The sequence below is a fragment of the Rhinolophus ferrumequinum genome, chromosome 21 (genome assembly GCF_004115265.2).
Source record: "Rhinolophus ferrumequinum isolate MPI-CBG mRhiFer1 chromosome 21, mRhiFer1_v1.p, whole genome shotgun sequence".
In the NCBI taxonomy this organism is placed as follows: Eukaryota; Metazoa; Chordata; class Mammalia; order Chiroptera; family Rhinolophidae; genus Rhinolophus; species Rhinolophus ferrumequinum.
Genome location: NC_046304.1, coordinates 36,727,396 through 36,748,118, shown reverse-complemented (window position 1 = coordinate 36,748,118; position 20,723 = coordinate 36,727,396). Strand labels below are relative to the sequence as shown.

The 20,723-nt window shown below is 57.5% G+C and overlaps 1 protein-coding gene across 2 annotated transcripts in view; it reads right to left on the bottom strand.

The window, feature by feature from the left end:
* The window catches only part of RARA (retinoic acid receptor alpha), a 43,726-nt gene extending 24,946 nt beyond the window's left edge, over positions 1 to 18,780 (bottom strand). Inside the window, exon 1 of one of the 2 annotated variants that reach the window (XM_033090303.1) lies at positions 18,672 to 18,780. The gene's annotated coding sequence lies outside the window, so the exon portion shown is untranslated. Of the gene's footprint in view, positions 1 to 9,588; positions 9,792 to 18,671 lie in introns of those variants that run through there. The other variant, XM_033090302.1, reaches the window with a different exon arrangement.
* Between the last annotated feature and the right edge of the window lie 1,943 nt (positions 18,781 to 20,723).

The following is a 20,723-nucleotide window of genomic DNA, read 5'->3' as shown; positions in this document are numbered from 1 at the left end:
TGTGGTTACCAGGGGCTGGGGCCTGGATTTGAAGGAAATGGGAAGTCACTGCTGACGAGCATGGGGGCTCTTTTTGGAGTGATGAAAATTTTCTAAAATTGATTGTGGAGATAAGTTACACAACTCGGTGCGTGTACTAAAACCGTTCAAGTGTACACTTTGATGGATGAATTTTATGGTATACGAATTACATCTCAATAAAGCTGTTAAAAAGAAGAGAGAAAGAAAGAAGGAAAGGGAAAAGAAACAGGGCCACAGAGACCCAAAATAAGGACTGCCTCCCTTTCCAACCCCTTCCCCTCAAGCTCAGGCCACACTAGGTTCTAAGCTCCAGGCTCCAGGCTCTCAGACCTGGAGTCCAGCGGACAAGCACATGGCCAGCATTTGGCCAAGGACCAGGCCTGGGAAGGGGGCGTTCCTGCCAAGGCCACTATGGACGAGGCCAGGACTTGTGGGCCAGTCAGCCAGCCTGTGCAGGGCTGAGGGAGGGGGAGGTGGGGACAGGTACTTGCTGGGGAGGGGGCAGCTCCCCCAGGAGTGAAATCTGGACTTTGTTAATGACCACGGTTTTTACTGTTACTAATTATGACAACCATGAGGCCTCTCTCCTTACTCCTGAAAGAGGTGCCCCCTTCCCTCCCCAAGCCCCTGCAGATTCCCTCCCAGGCTGAGAGGGATGACGTCAGAGGAACAGGGGCCCCACCCATCAGACCAGCTGCCGCCCTGGGCCCCCCACACCCCTGTGGGGCCCCACACAGCAGAACTCAAGCTGGGAGAGCCAGGCAAGGCAAGGGGGGGGTGTTGGCTGAGCTTCATCAGCATCGACAGACCCTCTCACACACGTACACACACACACACACACACACACGGAAACTCATACATGCAGGTCTATGGAAAGTGTACGGGTGGGCAAGAGCGCGCTCGCACACCCAGCCTGTGTGTGTGCGGGCACGCACAGGAGAAAAGGGAACCTGGAGATAAACATCTCTCCACACCTGGGCTCTACCACACAAAGAACACAGTTCAGGCCTTGCGTGCCCAGCCCCAGGACACAGCACCCCGCAGACACACAACCACAGCCCCCCAGTTTCTCAAACTGTACATCCCTCACTCTCACACAGCCAGGCTGGCCTCGGTACACGCTTCCCTGGGGGCCCAGTCACCCTACACGCACCCAGGCCCACAAACACACACAGGTGTACCCTCTGAGAAATCCTCTAGATAATTCACATCCACATAGGGGCCTGCCTCCCTGAGGTGAGGCTCATTGACTCCACACCCCAGTCATCCTGACCCAGCTTTTGGGGCTTGGGGCAGATTCACTCAGTCTAGTCCAGACCCTCTGAGGCCACTGTAGTCCCCAGAGGAGAGGTAACTACAACCACTTTAGTGCCTCAACTCTGCCCCTGAGAAGTCTGAAATTGGAACAAATTTCAAACCCCTCCACCCCCGCCCCCCAGATACACACCCCAGGGAGAGGCTGGAAGGCCCTTCCACCCCCTCTGAACCTCCCTAACCCAGCTCAGCCTGCAAACTTTGGTGCAACATTACTCAGCCCCCTGGAGAGGGCCTTTAGCAGCAGGAGGGGGTAAAGGTCACAGATATGGGCCAAGGGCCAGGCTGGCCAGGGAACAGGAACGGGCAAGGGCAGGCATAATGGAGACCGAGGGGAAAAGCACAGACTCTGCCTCAGAAGATCCCTCTGGAGCCATGACCCTCAAGGAGATCCTGGGCCCTGGCCCCTTGCACTCAGGGGTGGGGAAGACACCGTCAGAGAATCGAAACCAGCACCAAAGAAAGGGAAAACAAACTACCCACATCCAACCTCCCCCCTCTGCCCGCCACCTCCACTGCCCACGGGTACCCTCCCTGGAGGGGGAGAAAACCACAGGCCCACACCTCCCATACTGAGCCTAGCCTCGTCACAGCAGAAAGAGGGTGGGGGCCAGAGCGCCTGCCACCAGCCACACACCCCTGACCGCTGGGGCCTCCCGCACCCTGAAAAGGTGCCAGAATCCCTTCCCAAGGTCAGGTGTCCACAGCCAGCCATTCATGGTATTCCCCACAGTCACACGCCTAGAGGAAAAGCCAGGAGCTGGCTGAGCCATGAAGACAGTAGAAAGAACCAGAGGTGTGAAGGGTCAAATCTCAGCTCTGCCACTCTGGGTGACCTTAGGCAAGTCACTTAACCTCTCTAAGCATCTGTTTACTTGCCTGTGAACTGCCTACCTCAACAACTCGGTTGTGTGATTTAAGAGATAAAAGTCCTGGAAAGCACCTAGAACCGCTCCTGGCACACAGGAGGTGCTGGGCCACTGGGTCCCGCCCTCCCCATGCCTCTCAGCACCACCCAGTGCCGCCCTGGGCAGGGTGTCTGTTCTCCCTTCCCTCTCCTCAACCAGGGCTAGCATCTGTTGACAGGCCTGGGAGGGAGAATTACCATTTTCCAGGGTCTGCTTCCCCTAGACTGGGGAGAGGGATGTGGGGAGAGGGAGATTTGGGATGTGGGTGGAGGCCCAACCACAACGCTTTCCCAAATTCCCTTCTTTCATTTCACAAACCAAAAAAGGGAAATCTTTGGATTTGGGGAGGGGAAGAGGGGAAGAGAAATTGACCATTTCCTCCCCTATCCTCAGGGGAGAGGAGCCAGGGGTCCCCAAACCCAGCTGACCCAGACCCTCTTCTTCACTCACTCTCTCCTCTCCGCTCACCAAGTTCCCCCCCAACAATAGCTGCCAAAGAATAGAAGTCAGGCAGTCCCAAGGGGCTGAGAGAAGGAAACCGGGATTGGGGAGCTTAAAAGAAGGGGAGACAGGGGGTTTCCTAAGCATTCTAGACAGTCAATGAATCATATGCAAATAACACCCAAACTCAAGCTCAACTTGTGGGGGAAGGGGATGGGGACTCCAGCCCAGCAGAAACAAACACAGGGCCCCTTTGGACCCCCTACCCTGCCAGGAGCAAGGCAGGGCGGGACAGGGCAGATTTCAAACCAGAACAGTGGGCTGGAACTATTTATAAACTTTCCAGGAAAATACACTCACACACTCACAAAGCCACAACCTCTCTCTTCCCCCATGCTCCTCAGATCTTCAGGCAGGGGTTGAGGAGCAGTGATGACCGCGACTCCCTTTCTCCAGGGGTTTCTCTGGCTAAAGGCTCTCACGCCTCTCTCCTCCCCAGCCACTCAGGTCCTGTTTATCTTCTGCTCACCAGGGCCTGGGCTGCAGGAATTCAGCAAGGCCAGCCCACCCCAGGAGGGCGTGAAAAAGTTCACCTGGGAGAGTCTGGGACAGGTAGAGGTCACCTCTTCCTCACCAGCCCTGCAGAACCCCAAGCCTGCCTTGCTGGGGCCAGAACTTGTTTGAAAACCTGCCTCCAGCATGTGCAGACTCTGAGCACATCCTGAGGGGCCAAGAGAGGGCTGAAATCCCGCGTCTTCCTCTGGATCCTGCTACTCACTGCCCCACCGCCTCAGACGCAGTGCCCAGTCCCAGCAGAGTGGGTCTGACATCTCCCCAGCTTGTGTCCCATCTGGGGCTGCCTGACCACCACATGCCATAGTCTCAGTAGTGACTGAATACCAGGCAGAAAGGGCAACTGGACAAGCCCAGGCCCAGGACAGGCCAGGTTCTAGGAGGAGGAAATAGAGATCTCTGCAGGGCAGGGCAGTGCCCCCAACTCCTGACCCCCAGGGACCATACCCAGAGCCCCACGGGAGCTATGCTCAGGACCTGGAAGCCAGGGGGCTGAAAGCCCCTCCCCAGAACCAGAGCTGACGTCTCCCATTGCTGGAGCAGAGAGTAGGTGAAAGGGCAGGGGGCAGCCCAGGCCTCAAGGAGAGGGAGCAGCCCTGGGGAAGGAAGAAAACAGGAAGAGGAAGAGATGAGCCTGCCCAGGCCACAACCAGACCACAGGAGTGTGTGGACCAAACAAAGGCAGCTCTGTCCGGGTGGGGGGAACCAAAGGGGCACAAACAAAAGGGGACCCCCCCCCCCAGTTTGGAAACCCCCGTCCTCACATCCATCCTGGCATGGGGCTTTCCCCACCCTTACCTTGGCAGCTGCCCCCTCACCCCTGTCTCCCAACCTCCCCTGTGTAAGAAGTACAACACACACTGGGGATAGGCGTTGGATGGACAGAGAACACAAGAAACGTGTGTGCGGCTACAGCAATACCTCCTCCCATCCCCTCAATTCTGCCTCAACCCTGAGACTGCTCGATTCAATCCTAGGGCGACAGCAGGACACCGTCCTACGAGCCCCCTCTCAGCCGGCATCCCTCCTTGGGGACCCAGGCTGCAGGGAAGCTGGGAACGCCCCCCCCACCCCTGCCTCAGGATATCCTTTTGGCTCTGACCCCAGACCAGGCCTGAGTCAGACTCTGCACCACCCCATAACCCCCCTTCCATGGACCCCCCAGGAACTTCCTACTCCACACCCGCCTACTCAGTTGGGGCTAGAAATAGGGGGAAATCTCTTCCCTTCTCCACCCCCAGCAAACAGGGAAGCCCACAAGGGGGTGGGGAGAATGGGTCACAAAGTCCCATGGCCTGCCCCAAACACAGGGCTGGCAGGATCAGGGAGAAGCTGGTACAGGCTGTGACTGTAGGGCACCACCTCATCACCCCCCAAAACACATACAACCAGGGATCCTGCCCAGAGCTCCTCCTCACTCCAGCCTGGACCCCAAGAAGCCACAGAAACTCCAAGGGAAAGGTAGTTTCCATGAGAACACATGATGGAAGAAAGCTTCAAAAGTAAAAGGTCACATGAACTGGTGTCTTTACCAGGCAGAGGAACCCAGGCTAGAGGGGACAGGGTCTGCACAGACTCGCACAGTCAGCCACAGTCAAGCACAGCCAGATGCGGTCACCGTCTCCCCAACACTCGTCTGAGTAGGTGGCTGTGACTCCTTCCCACAGACAAGTCTGGGGGCCCTGGGGGATCTGGGGCATCAGAGACCACACACACTCAGCCTGAAACGGCCCTCTAGGCAGGCCCCCCAATTCCTCCCCCTTCACTGTGGGCCTAGGGGGAGGGGCATCTCCCTCCCCACAAGAACCAGGGTAGTGCCCACGGCGGCCATCTCCATAGCAACCAACAACAAACATCCCGGGAACCACAGTGGGACAGGAAGTGACAGCCACGTGACAGGAAGACATTTTTTTCTGTGTGTGTGTGTGTGTGTGTGTGTGTGTGTGTGTAGGGGGGGTGAAGATGGTTAGCAACCCCTGGAAAATCAGCTGTCCCTAAGTTTCCCCCACTGGGAGACTGAGGAAAGGGAGGCGGCTGGGAGGGTGGCCACCCCCCATGCACTGTGTAAGGTTGGTCAAAGGGCTGACAGGCCCTCCCTCCTCGCCTGCCACTCACTCACGGCTCCCCCCCGCCTCCCCTCCACTTCCTGCCGTGACTGAAGATCAGAGAACTCCCCACCGCAGCTTCCCCTTCTCAAGTCTCGATTCCTGGGCTGAAGGTTTCACTGTGGGGCAAGGGACAAAAGGAAGGAGGGCTAGGGAGGTGCAGTAGGAGCCAGGGGACAGAGGTTCCAGGGGAGGGGCCAGGAGGGAGCCACTCCAAGGTAGGTGTGTATACACAAGCACACAGTGAGTGGGTCACAGTGACACACAGCTGGGCCCAGTGACACACGGAGACTGCCTGACCTCAGGTAGCTCTGGGGGAGGGGAGCAGAACCATTGGATCCAGCCCCATCGGCCTCGTTCTGGTACTGTCCTGAGCCTCCGGGTTCATCATCTCAGGCGTCTACTGGCCTCCAGGCAGGCAAGGTCCCAACTGTGCCCAGCCGCCTCTCCCCTGCCTTTTGTGCTGAGGAATCCCCCCTCCCTGCTCCAAGGTGCCCGCCCAGACGAGGGCACCTTGGCCAGAGGTGGGGGTAATGGAACCTCCCTCCGCCCCCCTCCCCTTCTCTGCAGATGTCCCAGACTATATTTAGCCCAAACCGGGCGGCCAGCCAGACCCAGACTCCCCACTGGCCCGGAGCTGAGCTCCCAGTTTTTATGCAATTAAAACATTAACAGAGAACCACCCCCATCCACACACCCCCATGCCCCCCACCCCCCAGCCCTGGCAGAGCAGCAGAGCTCAGAAAACTTGAACAAGGGCGGCTCAGGTCTGCAGCTAGAGCAGGGGTTGGGGGTCATGGGGCAAATAGCAATAAGCTCCTCCCCTTGCCCATCTCCCAGGCCCCGCCCTCACAGGCAGGGTAGGAACATCATCCATGAGATTAGGTGGACACTGGGGGGTCAGGCTTTCCTTGTTCTGGGAAGGGAAAGGCATATCCAATGTGTGTGTGGGGGGGGCTGCAGAAATTCCACCTGTCATTTTGCAGCCCCCTCCCAAGCCAGCTCCAGTTACAGGGCTGGGGGTTGGCAACAGGTGCTGGCCAGGCTGGCAGCAGTCTAATCCCCCCTCCCGCCCCCCCAGGCTGACAGTGGTGCCTGGAGGTCCCAGCAGGAGCCCTGGCAGGCAGGATGCTGGGTGAAAGGAGGCATTGCTGCCAGGTGGTGGGTGGGGGGCAACCCATGCTCCTTCTGTAAAACCTGCCTCCCCCAACTCTGTGATGTGTGTTGGAGGGCCAGGGGAAGCCAAGGAAACCTTAGTTCCATAGCGCCTATTTCATTTCCCCATGATGCCAGGCGGGCGGGCTAGAGTGTGGGAGGTCTGTCTGCCTGCCTCTTCCTCCTCCTCCTCTCCAAATTCCAGGAACAGGCAAGGGAGGCTCCAGTTGCAGAGAGGGAGAGCAAGCAGGCGGTCCCAGCTGGGGGGGGGGGCGGGGACTGGAGCGGGAGGCAAGATCCAGACAGAGCAAGAGACACCCACACCAGAGCCAAACTGGGGACAGACACAGCGATGCTGACACATTCTCACACTCTGGGCCTGGTCTCCGCACACCGCCCACCCTGCGGGGACACCCAGACACCCTCAGCCAATTCTGCCAACCCCCAGAACACTCCCTGGACACACACAGAGATCCAGGCCCTTGCCCCCACCCCACATTCCCCCACAAACCGTGTGGGCTCCAGACAGCAGCCAGAGGGTGGAGTGGGGAATGGAGGGAGGAAAGACAGCAGGCAGCAGAGAGGATGTGCAGCCAAAGCCCTGAGAGCTGGGGTATCAGTTGCCACACTCCTTTCCCAAAACCCAGTAAGTCAAGACAACTCTGGTCATCTTGCCAGGGGCCCTGCCAACTTCCCATACTCCCAAAACCACCACCACCAGAAAGGGGTGTGGGCTGCTGGGCAAGTGGACATAACCCCATTTATTTGTCACAGGGATAGGATTACCTTCCCCAGATGCCCCTCATCCCAGACCCCAGAAAGAGCTCACAAGTCGCCACAAGCTCCCACAGAGGCCAATCCCTCCAGCCCAGCCGAGGTCCTACCCTGCTCATGCCGCCCAGAGGACAGAGAACTGGGCACTGAGGTTTATGTCACCCTTATGTCACACAGCTATGAGGACCACCCCACCTAAGACCTAGAGTCTGGGCAACAAGTGGCCTGGGGGGAAAGGTCCCAGAGGGCACAGCCAACTTCCAAGACCAAATGATTTAAGGGAAGGAAAACTAATTAACTGGGGTTTGGGTCAATACCCCCCAAAACAGACCTGAAGGGCCACTCATACAATGTCCTCTCCCCCACACTAGACAGGGTGGCAGGAACCACGTCATGGCACATGTGGGTGACTATGCCCAGAGGGGGAGGCAAGGGGGTGATCAGGATGGTGCTGCCCACAGCTAGCTTCCTGCCAGGCTGCCACATGGTTGGCAGTAGGAGGGGGACCAGAGAGGTGTCCCAGAGCAGTACTAGGGGCATTCAGGGTAAAAATGAAGGACAGAGATTTAGGGGCTATAGGAGGAGGTGGCTCCAAGCCCAAGGTCTTCTCAGGACTGCCAACACCACTGCGCTGTCCTCACCAGTCTGGTGGGGAAACTCCTAACATGACCGCCTCATGCACGCTCACTCACACATCTTCAAAATACCACCCGAATCCAAGATCCTCAGCTCCCAAGGGGCCTACTCCAGTCTGACCTTAGTGACCGCTGCCTCAGGACCCACATGGCCGATTCCCAGGCAGCACTGATGGCCTCGCCCCTCCCAGTGCACTAACACCTTTCACAGCCACAAACTCCCTGACTCCACAACCACCACCCGCTTCTTTCCAGCTCCAAATACTCTTTCTCTGTTCCCTCCCCCAGACTCATCTCCACCCCCCACAGGGGAAGCCCCAAGCTCCAAGCCACCCCCACTTCCACCTGGGGCTTCCTGGGCCCTCCCCACCCAGCACAAGGCCCTGGAGGAGTTTGGGGCTTGAGCCCACTTCCCAGCAAGACCTGGTGTTCTTACTGAACCATTTCTCCAGAACAACCCTGCCCTGTGACCACTGCAGCCGGGAAATGGGACAAGAGACATCTCTGAATCTCCTAATCAGGAAACTGGAGGAGGGGATGGTGATCAGCAGCAGAAGTGAGGGTTGGGGTCTGCAGCAGGGGGTGGGGGAGTGGGAAAGTGTTCGCAGGAATAAGTCTCTTGGAGAACATATACACACACACATGTGCACACTGCCCGCAGGCTGAAGGCAATCTAGTTACAGAAGAGGGAGCTCACACCAGGTGGCGGCCAGGGCAGCCCTCCTCGCTAGCACATTGGGCACAGGATCCAAGGTAGAATAGATGGTAAAGAAACGTCTCCAAGGCTGGGGCAAGGACTGTTTCACGGACTGATTTCCATATGAGTTGGTCACATCCCCAGCCTAACACTCTGGGGGCCTGTCCCCCTTCCCACGGAGCAGCCTGACAATAGGGCAGTGCCCAGAGAGAAGAGGGGGCATAGCCAAGCTGATTTTCCAGCGCCCCCCTCCCACACACACATCTGGCTAACAGCTTCCCCGCCTCGTGGGTGGCACCAGGTCCCAGACACCCTCAGCAGAGCAAAAAACGACCAGCCTATTCCATCCTCCTCTGACCCCCAAAAGCGTCCACAACCCCATGGTAGCACCAGACCCAGAGACTTCCCTCCCCCGACTGACTTGCTCCCATACCCAATTCTGACGGTTCCTCTCACTCCACGGGGTACACCCGCTGAGTGGGCCCCGCCCCCCCCAGCCGGCTGCCTCTGGTGGGGGTGGGCCCCCGGACTGATTCTCCCCAAACCACAGGGCGGCTCAGATAACAGGAGGAGAAGGAGGAGGGGGCTAGTCCGTTGGGCATCTGATCTCTCCCCAAACAGGTTTGAAAGTCTTTTTGTTTTGCTTGTTTTTGAAGAGAAAAGAGAGAGAAAGCAAGAGTTCCCAGCGGTGGTTCTGCCACAGCTCCGGCGCCGGGGACACGCGCGGCAGACCGACCCAGACGCCTCACGGCTGCGCGCGAAGACACAGGCGCAGACAGACGCACAGACGGGGCTCCCCCGCCCTGGGCACGGCAGCGGCGGGTTGGGAAGCCCAGGAAACCCCAGGTTCCCGTCGGAATCCGTCCGGCACCTGGTCCCCGCCCGCAGCTCCTTATCAGGAGCAGACCGAGGAGCCCCGATGACTGCGAGAGCCCAGGGCTCTCCAAAATCCCCGGGGAAGTTACCTCGCAGTAGGGGGACGCAATTCGTCCCGGCGCCCACAGGCACAGCGTCTACCCTGACTCTGCGCCTTGGTGTTGCTCAGCGTCAGGGGTGCGGGATCCCAGGAGAGAAGCCGTCCGGGGGGCCGCGGCTCAGGGGCGCGGGGCGAAGGCAGCGGCCATAGCGAGTCACGTGCGGAGGCTGAAACTTTACCCCGAGCCCCAGACTTGGGGGGGCGGAGGGTACAGAGCAGGGTGGGAGTGCCTCTCCTTCAGCCCGCCCCCATCCACCCACTGACCAATGACAAGTCAGAGGCGGGCCCATAGGATCACGCCCTCCCTTAATAGACCCGGGGCTGGGCGAGTATTAAAGGAGCCGCACCTACCAGAAGGCTGGACCGTGGGAATCTGGGAGAATCCCTCCCTCTGCCCCAAAAGGAGAGCTTCAGAGCGAGGAGAAGCTGAAGTTCTGAATAAAGAATGAAAGAGGACTCGGTGGAGAAAGGACTGTACTGTGTGGTATCACACACCCTCACACCAAATACACATACTCACACCTAAACCTGGGAAGAGAGGAGGCAACATAATCTGGAAGTGAATTCAGCGTTTTCGGCCCTAGCTGTCAAGCCCTTGACTCCCATAATTAAATCCTCCTCCAGGGACCAACCAGTTGGAGCTGAGAGCTATGTGACCTTAAATAAGTCGCTTTCTTTCTCTGAATCTTAATTTTCTCACCTGCAAAAAAAGTGCAAGAGTAGGTAGACCTTCCTCCAGCACTCTTCTCTCCTCTTCCCCCAAATACCTCTCCAGCGAGTGGGTTGGAGGAACTCTGGCCCAACCCAACCCCTCAGCAGCCCACCCCCTAGTAGCCTTCCCCCAAAAGGGCAGCAGCTTTTGGATCTTCCAAGAGCTAAATAGGGGACACCCAGGGGCACCCCTCCATGCTGGAGGACTCTGGGACTCAAGATTCTCTCTCCTGGCCCAGGCTGGAGGAGCCAGGAAAGCTGCATTCTTGTTCCAGCGGGGCAAGATCTGAATCACTCTCCATCTGCAGAGACCCCCGCCCCCAACACTGCCATGTGCCCCCTCACAGCCTGCTGCTCCGTTTGGGAGGGTCATGTCCCCACCTCTAGCAGTCAGCTGGGGGATAGGCAGAAAGCGGAATCACTAAGGAACACCCTCTCCCCCCGCCCTTCCCCCCGCTTCCCAGTCAGAGAAGTGGCCACAAGTGCCCCTTCTGGACTTCCCACTGGAAGGGGAAGTGTCACACTCCCAGGCCTCCAGCCCAGTAGAGAGACTCAGCCTGTCCCGGCTGGCAGAGCTCTCAAACCCGCTGGTCAGAGGGCCCCCGCTTTACAGACAAGGAACAGGAGGCCGGGAGCGGACACCGGGTTCTGTCCACTGTCGCACTGGTCTACAATTGAGGTATTCCACTGTCTCTCTCCAGCTTTAGCCTCCAGCCTTGGTAAGGTAGGACAAGCCAGGTCTGCGGGACGCTTTGCCCTGAGGTCCTGCGTAGGGGAAAGGCGCCCGACGGAGCTTCCCCTGGCCCCTTCCCGCCTGCTGGGCCCGGCTGTCTCCCGCTTGCGTCTGGATTTTCGTCCGCAGTTGCGAACCGCCCTCCCAGACCCTCCCGCCCAGTCCCGTCCAGATCTATCCGCAAACATGCGCTCAGCCGGCAGGAATGCGCCAATGGCTCCCAGATGTGGACGCGGAAGCTTAACCCCTTCCCCCCCAACCTCTCCCCCCCTTCCTCCCTGAGCCCAGCCAGCAGCAGGGGGCGCCGCCCGGGGAAAAGGGACCAGCCTGGCAGGAGACTCTAGGCCAGCCACCCCCAGCCCGCACTGGCTCCCCCTGGACTAGATTCTACCAGTCTTCCTTCCAGCTGAGGCCAGAAGGGAAGGATCATGCACACAAAAATGCAAGTGTGCATAAACACAGGTACACTGCCTACCACCAAGGGCAGCCTTCACAGACACCTGCCAGCACATGGGGTCAGGTATACTCCTGCACACTAAGAGTCAGGTGTGTAAATGTACACCCAGGACATCCAGATCTGCACACCCATGTGCACTCAGAGTACACATGCTGACACCCCCATGTGTACACTCAGGGCACAGATGTATGCACATCCATGAGCACACAGAACAAGCACACACAAGACAGGTATTTGTACATACACAAGGGCATGAGGGTGGGGCACAGTCCTGAGCAGACATAGCAGTAGGTCATGTACAGATGAGGGAAAATTTCATGCACCCACAAACCTGCTGTCCACAGGGGGTCAGACACTCATGCACACAAGATTAGTACCCATGTGAACAAGCACATAGCCTGCACACTTTTGGGGCACTGCCTCCCTGCCCAGGCACCCAGTACTGCTTGCCCAATATAGCCCTCCCCAGGCTTGATTCCAGGAGGCAGGAGAGGTCCCAGATGGGAGGCCAGGAGTCCAATCTACAGCAGCAGCTGCACTCCAGCTGTGCTGGGGCCACAACAGAGCTCCTGCCCCCTGCCCCCCCACCATCCTCCAAGGACCCTCATGCAGGAGGGGAGAAAAATACAGGAGGCAACAGAAGACTAGCAGAGGGGGGGAAAGCCACAGGCCCAGGGGGCTCCTCACTCTTTAGGAAAGACTCCTTCTTGGAGTCTACCCTTCCCCTCCTGCACACAGAAAAAGGGTTGGGAGAGGAGCCTGAGTGGCTTGTTTCCCAAGACAGGGATCAGGCTCCAAACTAGAGGAAACCTGAGAGAGCCCTGATAGGTGAAATGCCAGTGACAGCCTCCAGCAGTCAAAGAACATAGAAAATAGCTCTCAGACACCCCGGGAGGGCTCACATTTGTAGCAAAACAAGGCCTCCCTCTCACAGCCTCTGGGGAACTCCCAGAGAATCCCATTTTCAGCGGCTGGACAGCATTGCCCCTCCAAGATCATCTGGCTATGGGTGGGATGGGAGATGTCTGCAGGGACAGGAACAAGCTTCAGCTGAGTCCTCCTCTCCGCTCCACTCATCCCCCAAGGAGCTCCTCCCACAAGCACGCTCATGACCCCACCCCGTTTGTTTCTCACCATCCAGAAGGGTAATCTGGGGCAGGACTCTTGTTTTCATTGTATAGATGAGGAAACTGAGACTCAACAAGGAAATTGTCCTGCCCAAGGTCATACAGCTTATCAATGGCAGAGCTAAGATTCAAACCCACAGTCCTATCCTTAACTCCCCCCTTTACTCTAAGCCAAACCTATTTCCACACAGTCTCCTGCCACCTCTTCCTTTAACCCCTCCACAGAGCACATGGAGGAACAGCACCCTTGCGTGCTCTGCAGGTCTATCGGTAGGGCCAGGACATGGTAGAGAGATTAGAGAAGACACTGGGGCTACACACAGCCCCTGAACCCCACCCCAAGCATGGTGCCCACCTGCCCAGCAGGCACAACCGGGTGACTCAGCTGTATCCGGGGGAGATGCCAGGGCAGTGACTCACCTACCGAGAAGAGCTGAGCCTGGCACCTTGCCAGCCCCAGGACAGAAGTGACTTAGTCACCAAGACTGTGATGCCCAGCAGGCACAGCAAGGGGGGATTGGGGACAGGGGCAGACTGTCCTTCATGGGTACATGCGCCCCCTGGCGAAGTACAGGCATCCGGGAGTAAGACATGTTGTATGTGCCCCTGGCCCCTCACCATGCCCACCCCCCACGCCAGGCCCTGCTCCAGTACAGACAAGTGTTTTGGGACCCCTGGACTGCCCTGCCCTGCCCCCCTGCAGCCTTCCCCTTGTCCATCACTCACCACTCACTCTCCCACCAGCCCTACCTCCTCCTGCCACCCAAGTTGTACCCAGGCTGTGAGCCTCCTTTAACATGTCCTGGCAGCACCTCCTGCCCCCACAGCCCCTCACCCTCCCACCCCCCACATACACACATACACTCATACACACTTCTGCCAGCCCTGCTTCTGCCAGCAGCTGCTGAAGTTGTCGAGCGGGAGGGGGATCGGGAGGGTGGAGCGCATGGATTGAGTTACCAGAGCTGACGATGGGGTGGGCTGTCACCCAATCCCTTCCCCAGCACTGTCTCCCTCACCCACCTGCCTCCCTCCCACCTCTGGCTGGCAGCCTACTGTCCTTGAAGCCCCTCCGCCCCCACTGCACCCAAGCTAGAAAAGAAATGGTGAAGAGTATTTGTCATGCTAAGACCAGCCCAGTATATGAGAGAGAGAGAATGAGAGAGACCGAGACAAAGATGGACAGAAAGAATAATTCCTGTGCTCAGCGCTCTGGCTACAACCACGGGGTGTGTATATCTCTGTGTACGTTGAGCCGGAAGGGGACAGAAGAGTAGCTCCCCAAGTCCCAGGGGAGTTGATGGGGCCCAAGGGGAGTCGACAGGCTGAGCAACCTCAATCCATTTGCACTATTGATTTCTCACACTGCAGCAGGCCTGATGGAGGGGGCGCATGATAAATCAGCCCCCCAGAGACAGAAACTGAGTGGAGAGGGGGAGGGGCTCCTGTGCCACAATTTGTGGCCCCTGAGCCAGCGTGGGGGGGGGGGGCAGGTAGTGGGCGGCAGAGGACTGGAGATGTTGAGTGGCAGGAGGCTGGGTGGGGCAGTGGGTGTTGGATTAAGGCCCCTCTGGAACACCTCCTTCCAGCTGGGTCTGAAGCTGATTCAAAGAAGGTGGAGGGCCAAAGCGCCACATTTGGCTACACAGGCAGGGCCCTGACCAACTCTGGGGGGGACACTCACATCACAGTCTATGGAACGGCGCCTCCTACAGCTGTGCAACATGGTGGCCCTGGGGACGAGGCTGAGGCAGGAGACTGAATTCTGAGGGACCACAATTCTCCACTGCACTTCCTCCTCCGAGCTTCTCCACCAGCTGCCCCTGCCTCCAGGTCTCAAAGGAGGGCTCGCTTTTGACTTGGGATTCCAAGCCTGCAGTAATCTCCCCGCTCTTCAGCCTGCTCCCTTCCTTTGTTGGGGGGTGGGAGTTGGCAAACACCCACCATGACCCAGGTCGGACAGGATGGGGGGGTTCACAAAGGAAGCTGGAGGGTCAGCAAACCCACGTCCTAGTCCCCAGTGTGTCCCTAACTCAGCCCACCACTGTGGACCAACGTTGTGGACCTCTGGGTCTCTAAAATAGACCGGACGCCCCTTCTCTAAGTTGTCTCCCAACCCTACAGCCCACGAGCCTGTGCGCCTGTTGGAACCTGCCTAGCACCTTGATTCACACCAGTGGCCACAGGCCACCTAAACAAACCCCAACCCTGACCTCCGTCCAGCCTGGACACAGACTCTCTCCACATGGTGGAGACTTATAAACAAACCAAGCTGGGTTTACCCGAGACCCTGCACAAACAAGCAGAGAGGGAGACAGACCGGGCGCCCAGCCTCGGTCCTCCTCGCTGCAGCGGGGGAGGCAGGTGTGGTGAGGGACCATGGCAGGAGAAAAACAGTGCCAGTGGCATGGGTTGGGGTCCCAGTGCAGCCAATGCGTAGTGGAGTGTCCTAGGCCAAGTCACAGTCCCTCTCTCGGCCTCAGTTTTCCCCTCCGTAAGGTGGAGGGATTGTCTAGATGGCCTCGAAAGCCCCTTCTGGTTCTAAGTCCAGTTCTCATTGGACAAAGAGAGCCCTGGAGGGTCCCCAGGACTCCTCCGCCCAGCCCGGCCCATCCACCGGGGCCAGGACCCTCTCCATAGGGTCCTACCCTTGGCCAACATGCCTCATTGCTCTCTCTGTAGATCCTCTGGCCCTTCCTTATGCCTCAGCCTGCCTCCTTACTCTCACCTTGGCCAGCCCCTCTGCCTGCCCCGTGCTTTTCTGCACGTCCCTCCTGCCAGGGGACAGACCAACTAAAAATAGTCCCTGCAGCCTTTCTCGCCCACAGCTGCCCAAAGAGCAGGAAATGAGGGGGGCAAGGAGGCTCATGTCCCGCTCTCCCCCACAAACTCCCAGCTCAGAACCATGTCCAGCACTCCAGCCTGGGACTAGTGCCAACTTGGCCATCTCGGGGGCATCCCACACCCCTTCCCTAGGGGGAGGCCTGCCCATAAGTGCCTACAATCACAGAGCTGTCCCAACCCTGTGAGAGGAAGAGAGAGGAGGCAAGCGGTCCACAGGGAAACCTTCCCAATTTCTGACAAATCAGTGCCAACCACATTGTGGGCACCAAGAGGGCAGGGCCTGGCTCCACTGACTGGTCTTTTCAGGGCAGAGGGAATTGGCGTGGGGAAATTTGTGCTAGTTTCCTTCATGCTGGCCCAGCTGGAAGGAGGACAAAATAGTGCCCCTGCCTCAATTATGCTAATCCCGTGCTCCCCAAAATGTGTGGGTGCAGACGTAGGGGTTTCAACAGCCACCCCCAGATGCCATGGGAAAAAAGCTAAAAAGGCTAGCAGGAGATCTTGGCTACCCATATGTCAAGACGGAAGCCTGGAGTCAAGAACAGACCATGCCTACCAGGCTGGGCACGTGCTGTCCCCAAGCTAAGTCAGAGGCTGGGAAGGAGGATGCCTGGTGCTCCGGCCCGGGGCTACAGTGCCCCAACCCCTTTCCCACGTGGGATTCCTGACACCTCCCAGGCCTGGGAGAAGGCCCTCCCCACATGCGAGGAAGGAAACCAGCTTAGTGACTCTGGTGGCCTGCAGGGCAGCCCTGTACCATGAGGCAGGCGGGAAACCCAGGAGTCCTGGCACCCCGCCCAGAGAGTGAGTGAGAAAAATACCTTGGAGGGGAGGAAGCGGCCCATAGTGAGGCAGACACATGGCACCCCCAGCAGCTCCCAGATGTGACCCATAAGGAGAAACTGGCCAAAGGGGATGGGCTGGGTAAGTGAACACATTTCTGAACAGAAAGAGAAGTGGGGTCATGGGGATGGGAAGGGTGGGGCCAGCCTGGCTCTCACCTGCTGTCCTCTTCTCCTGTCAGAGTCAGAGATACTGACAGTAAGGCCACCAAATATCCAAGAGGTCCTGAGTGTGTTTCCCTCTCCCCTAATCTCCAGACCCCTGAGCTTCCTCTGGCACCCCTTCCCCACGGCCAAGCCAAGCCAGGAGTCAGCAGTCTGAAGGTGGTGCTTGGGAGGCCTGGGCAGTGCCAGGGGCAGCCCTCATACCATCCTCCCACTGGCTTCCCTCCCGCCTGCTCTCAGCCACCACACATATCTCAGCTGTCCAATCCGATTAGGGCTCCTGCCCAGTGAGCCGGACAAGGAGGCCACTGGGCAGGGGAGAAACAGGGACAAGGACGCTGAGCAGGAATGGCAGGAGGATGGTGGAGACGGGCTCAGGGGAAGAAAAGCCTGGTGGAGAATCTGTCCTCTCTGACCACAGGCTCTGTGGTGACAGATACAACCTGCACTAGGGGAATTCTGCAGCCCATGAGGCAACAGCCCTGCCTGGTTCCTCCATCTCCTAGACAGGCAAGGATGGAGGAAGGACACTCAGGGCAGAGACATTGACTGACCTAGATTTAGGAAGAGAATCCCATCCTAGAGCCACTCTTCCCCCCAAGCCATAGCTACCTTTTGCACCAAGCTTTACAATAAATTGTCTGATCGGGTCTTTATGGCCGTATCCCTACCAGACAAGTGAACTCCTTACTGATAGTCATTTTTCCAAATGAAGAAACTGAGGGTTAGAGACCTGGATAAATGCCAATCGTGGAATGACTGGCCTGGGTCTCAAATGCAGGCCTCTGATTCTCACTCTACCGCTCACACTCAAAATCTCTGACTTTTCTTTCTGAGTCAAGAGCAGAACTAAGTCTGAAGCTTATTATCCACTCCATTATCCACCCTTTCTTCCAAAACCAACTCCTAGGGGAGCCAGGGAGCCAGGGAGGAATACGGAGCACACCTGGCACCTGGACAGTTACCAGATCGGGACATGCCACCTGCCTACTACTAGCTCTCTGGGTGGTGGCACCCAGAGTGGTGACACCCAGAGAGCTAGAGGGGTTCCCCCAAGTGTGACCAGTCTCTTCTGTCACTCCCCTCCCTCGTCCACTTCACCTAGAAACAATGTACAAACTCACACATGGTTACTCAGACGAGTCATGCAACCCTCCTGCAAACCCACCAAACCAGAATGAGATGCCCTAGATCTTCAGAGAGCATAACCTGTCAGCCCCATACTGGAGAGAAAAATAAGCCACTGCCATCAGTAGGTGCCGTCCAGCCCTCTCCCAGAGAGCCTGCAGGAGGGAAGAAGCTTCGGGGTAACACCAGGAGCCTGAGGCTCTGAAAGCCAAGGAGCCCATGATGCTGGCGCAGTTGGGTGGCCTCCCTGATCTGGTCCACACCCCCTTCCCCAGCCATCTGGGCTGAGCCTGTTCTGGCCTGGGCCATATCTGGGATCTCTGCCTTTTAACGCACGCAGCCATCTCTAGCCAAAGCGTATAGATCTTACAGCCACATGGCACACACACACACACACACACACACACACACACAGGGGTAGGGGGAGGCGCAGGCAGGGGGGGTCTCTTTGCAATAGGCATTGAGGTGCTCTAAGCTGAAAGAACTTTCCCTAGAGGAAAAGGTCACCAAAAGCCGCTGACAACCTCCACTACCCTCCAGCAAAGCCTTTGGCCACCCAAGTGTGAGATGAGCATGGAAGGGGACATGAGTCCCCCTCCAAGGTGAGTAGGGAGTTAGGGGGCAAAGTCCTGGGCTCTTGGCAGAGCGGAAGAAGAGAGGAATTCCCCAGGGAGGCTCCTGTCCTGCTCCTGTTCCCTCGGCTCTCTATTACCCCAGCACTGCCAATTCTCCGGTAGAGGTGACGTGGGGGAAGGGGTATTAGGCAATACTGCAAAGGAGGGTGCAAGGGCGTGGGGCCTGGGCAGTCCTTCCCCCCACTTTCCATTCTTAGCTAGAGAATGGGAATGTCTCCGGGGAAGTGCAGGAAGGGAGCTGGAGGGTGCAGGGGCGCTGGGCGTCCAGACACCCCGCTGTTCCCAGGCTCCCACCTCCCAGGACTACAGTGAGCAGTGGGGGAGGAGGGACGGGGAAAGCCTGAACTGGCGAGGAGGAAACCGGCAGATTAGGAGAGGCCCGGCGGAAGGCGACCGAGGGGGAATTGGGAAGGGGTGCGCGTGCTCCTACCTGCTCAGGTGTGTGCTGGCAGGGGGGCGATGGGGTTCCCAGGAGAAGCGGGGAAGCCCTCTCAGCTCGATTCAGGATTCCCCCTGCTTCTGGGTTAGACTGCTGCAAGAGGCACGGGTTTCCGTTGGGTCCTAAAGCCCACTCTGCAAACACTAGGCTCTCCCGCCCTCTTTCACCGGCCTTGACTGGGTCAACGGGTGCAGCACTGAGGACTGATGGGGGAGGAAGAACTCAGTGGGAGAAAGACGGAGGTCTGAGTCATGGGCTGGGGACAGGAACAGTCCCGTCTCAAATACACAGCACACGGATGACTTCAGGTGGGGAGAATATGGGACAGGAGAAAAAATGACATTTCTTCCTGACTGCCCTAAGCAAATGGATTTGGGCTTTGGTGCTGAAGATCTGGTTAAGATCGCTTTCCTCACACCTGCTCAGCTTCTAGCTATTGAGAATTTGGGGCAGGGGACATTCATTTTGGACGGGTCCTCACTTCTACCCTCCCCCTCATAGACATATAGCAGACTACCCATCCTTCCCCACAATTCCCTAAATGCCTCAGAGGCAAAGGGGTGGCGGGGAGGACTGATTTCCAGCAAGGAAATATGACAGTATGACTTGGATGGTATTTGGAAAATGGTCGAGTTTTACATCCTTAGACTGAGGTGTATCCGGGAGTGTGGAGGTGAGATATACATACACAGGTTAAGAGTATGAGCGTGTGAGACTGAGGTTCTTTGGGCTACATCCATTACCAAGAACGGCAATTGTTAGTGGGAGAACAGGATGCAGAGCCTAGTGGTCAACTAGTGCGCCTCCCCAGCGCTTAATACGATCCTGAAACTTTTCCAGAATGAAGAAGTTAAAGAGAGTATTTTCCCAGGTACCAGCTGGGATAAATATAGGGGGCAGAAGGACCTCAACACTTTACATCAACTTCAAGGTTACAGACCCAGCTTAAAATAGCTGATCTTATCAGTAGCTCAAAAGGGAGAACTCAGGTTTGGTGGGCCCGGTGTGCCAGGGAAAGGTGGATGGAAGTCTAGAGGGCTGGGTTGAGAACATTTTGCAAGGAGAGTTGCACATCTCTCCAGCAGCAGAGCTGGGGAAATGTCATGGGGTGAAGGGCCAGAGAAAGTCAGAGCCGGAAGTGAGAAAGCATGGCCTCTTCCTAGAAGGGGAGAGGGCAGCAGCATTGCCTCTACCTCTTTCTGTGTCTTGCAGGGAAAACTAGGGAAAGGGGTTAGGCAGTAGAGATGGAGGAGGGTGGAGCCCACGGGGTGAGCTCAGGTCAAGCCTTTCACCAGGATGTGCCTCAGTTCTCTCCCAGCTGTTAAACAGGGCTCTTGGTTCTTCCCAGGGAGTTAATGAGTGTTTACAAAAGGGCTTGGAGATCCTCAGATCTCTGCTGGGCCACCACTACAGTTATAAAGCTCAATAAGGGCTGAATGTTTTTTGGGGAGGAGAGTCGGGAAGAGGGAAAGACTACTCCTCTCTTACAAGCTAAGGATAAAGCCAAGCTCAGAGCAAGAGCCTCAGCTGCCACGGGATCTCCTTTGCCCGGGGATGGAGGTCATGCCCCCAGTACCTCTAACCACCCCCAAAGGCGGGCCTCCAGCTCACTGTGGGCAGAACCAGACTAGCAGCTGGTCTTCATTAATTCCAGCTTTTTCCACCCCCCACAGTGAGCCCACAGCTCCTACAGGCCTAGGCTAGAGGGGGCTGCCCTAGCCCGACCTTGCAGCTGACTCTGGGTGGCAGGCACCACACCAAAGGCCAACTTACCAGCTGAAAATAAAGTTGAAGCAAGACTCCCTTTTCCCATTGGGAGCAAGAGAGGAAAGAAAGGAGTGTGGGGGTGAGAGGGTGGAGGTGGGGGAATTTAGGGCAAACAGCAGGCAGTGAAGTCAGCTGGATTGAAGCCCAGAAACCCCCACACCCTGGGGCCAAGTCTTACTCTAGCTTTGCTTTCAGCTTGAGTCTTGGCTAGGCCCCAAACTGGCTGCCCCTTTCCGCCTCCCCACCCCCACCCTTATTAAATACACATTTTATCTC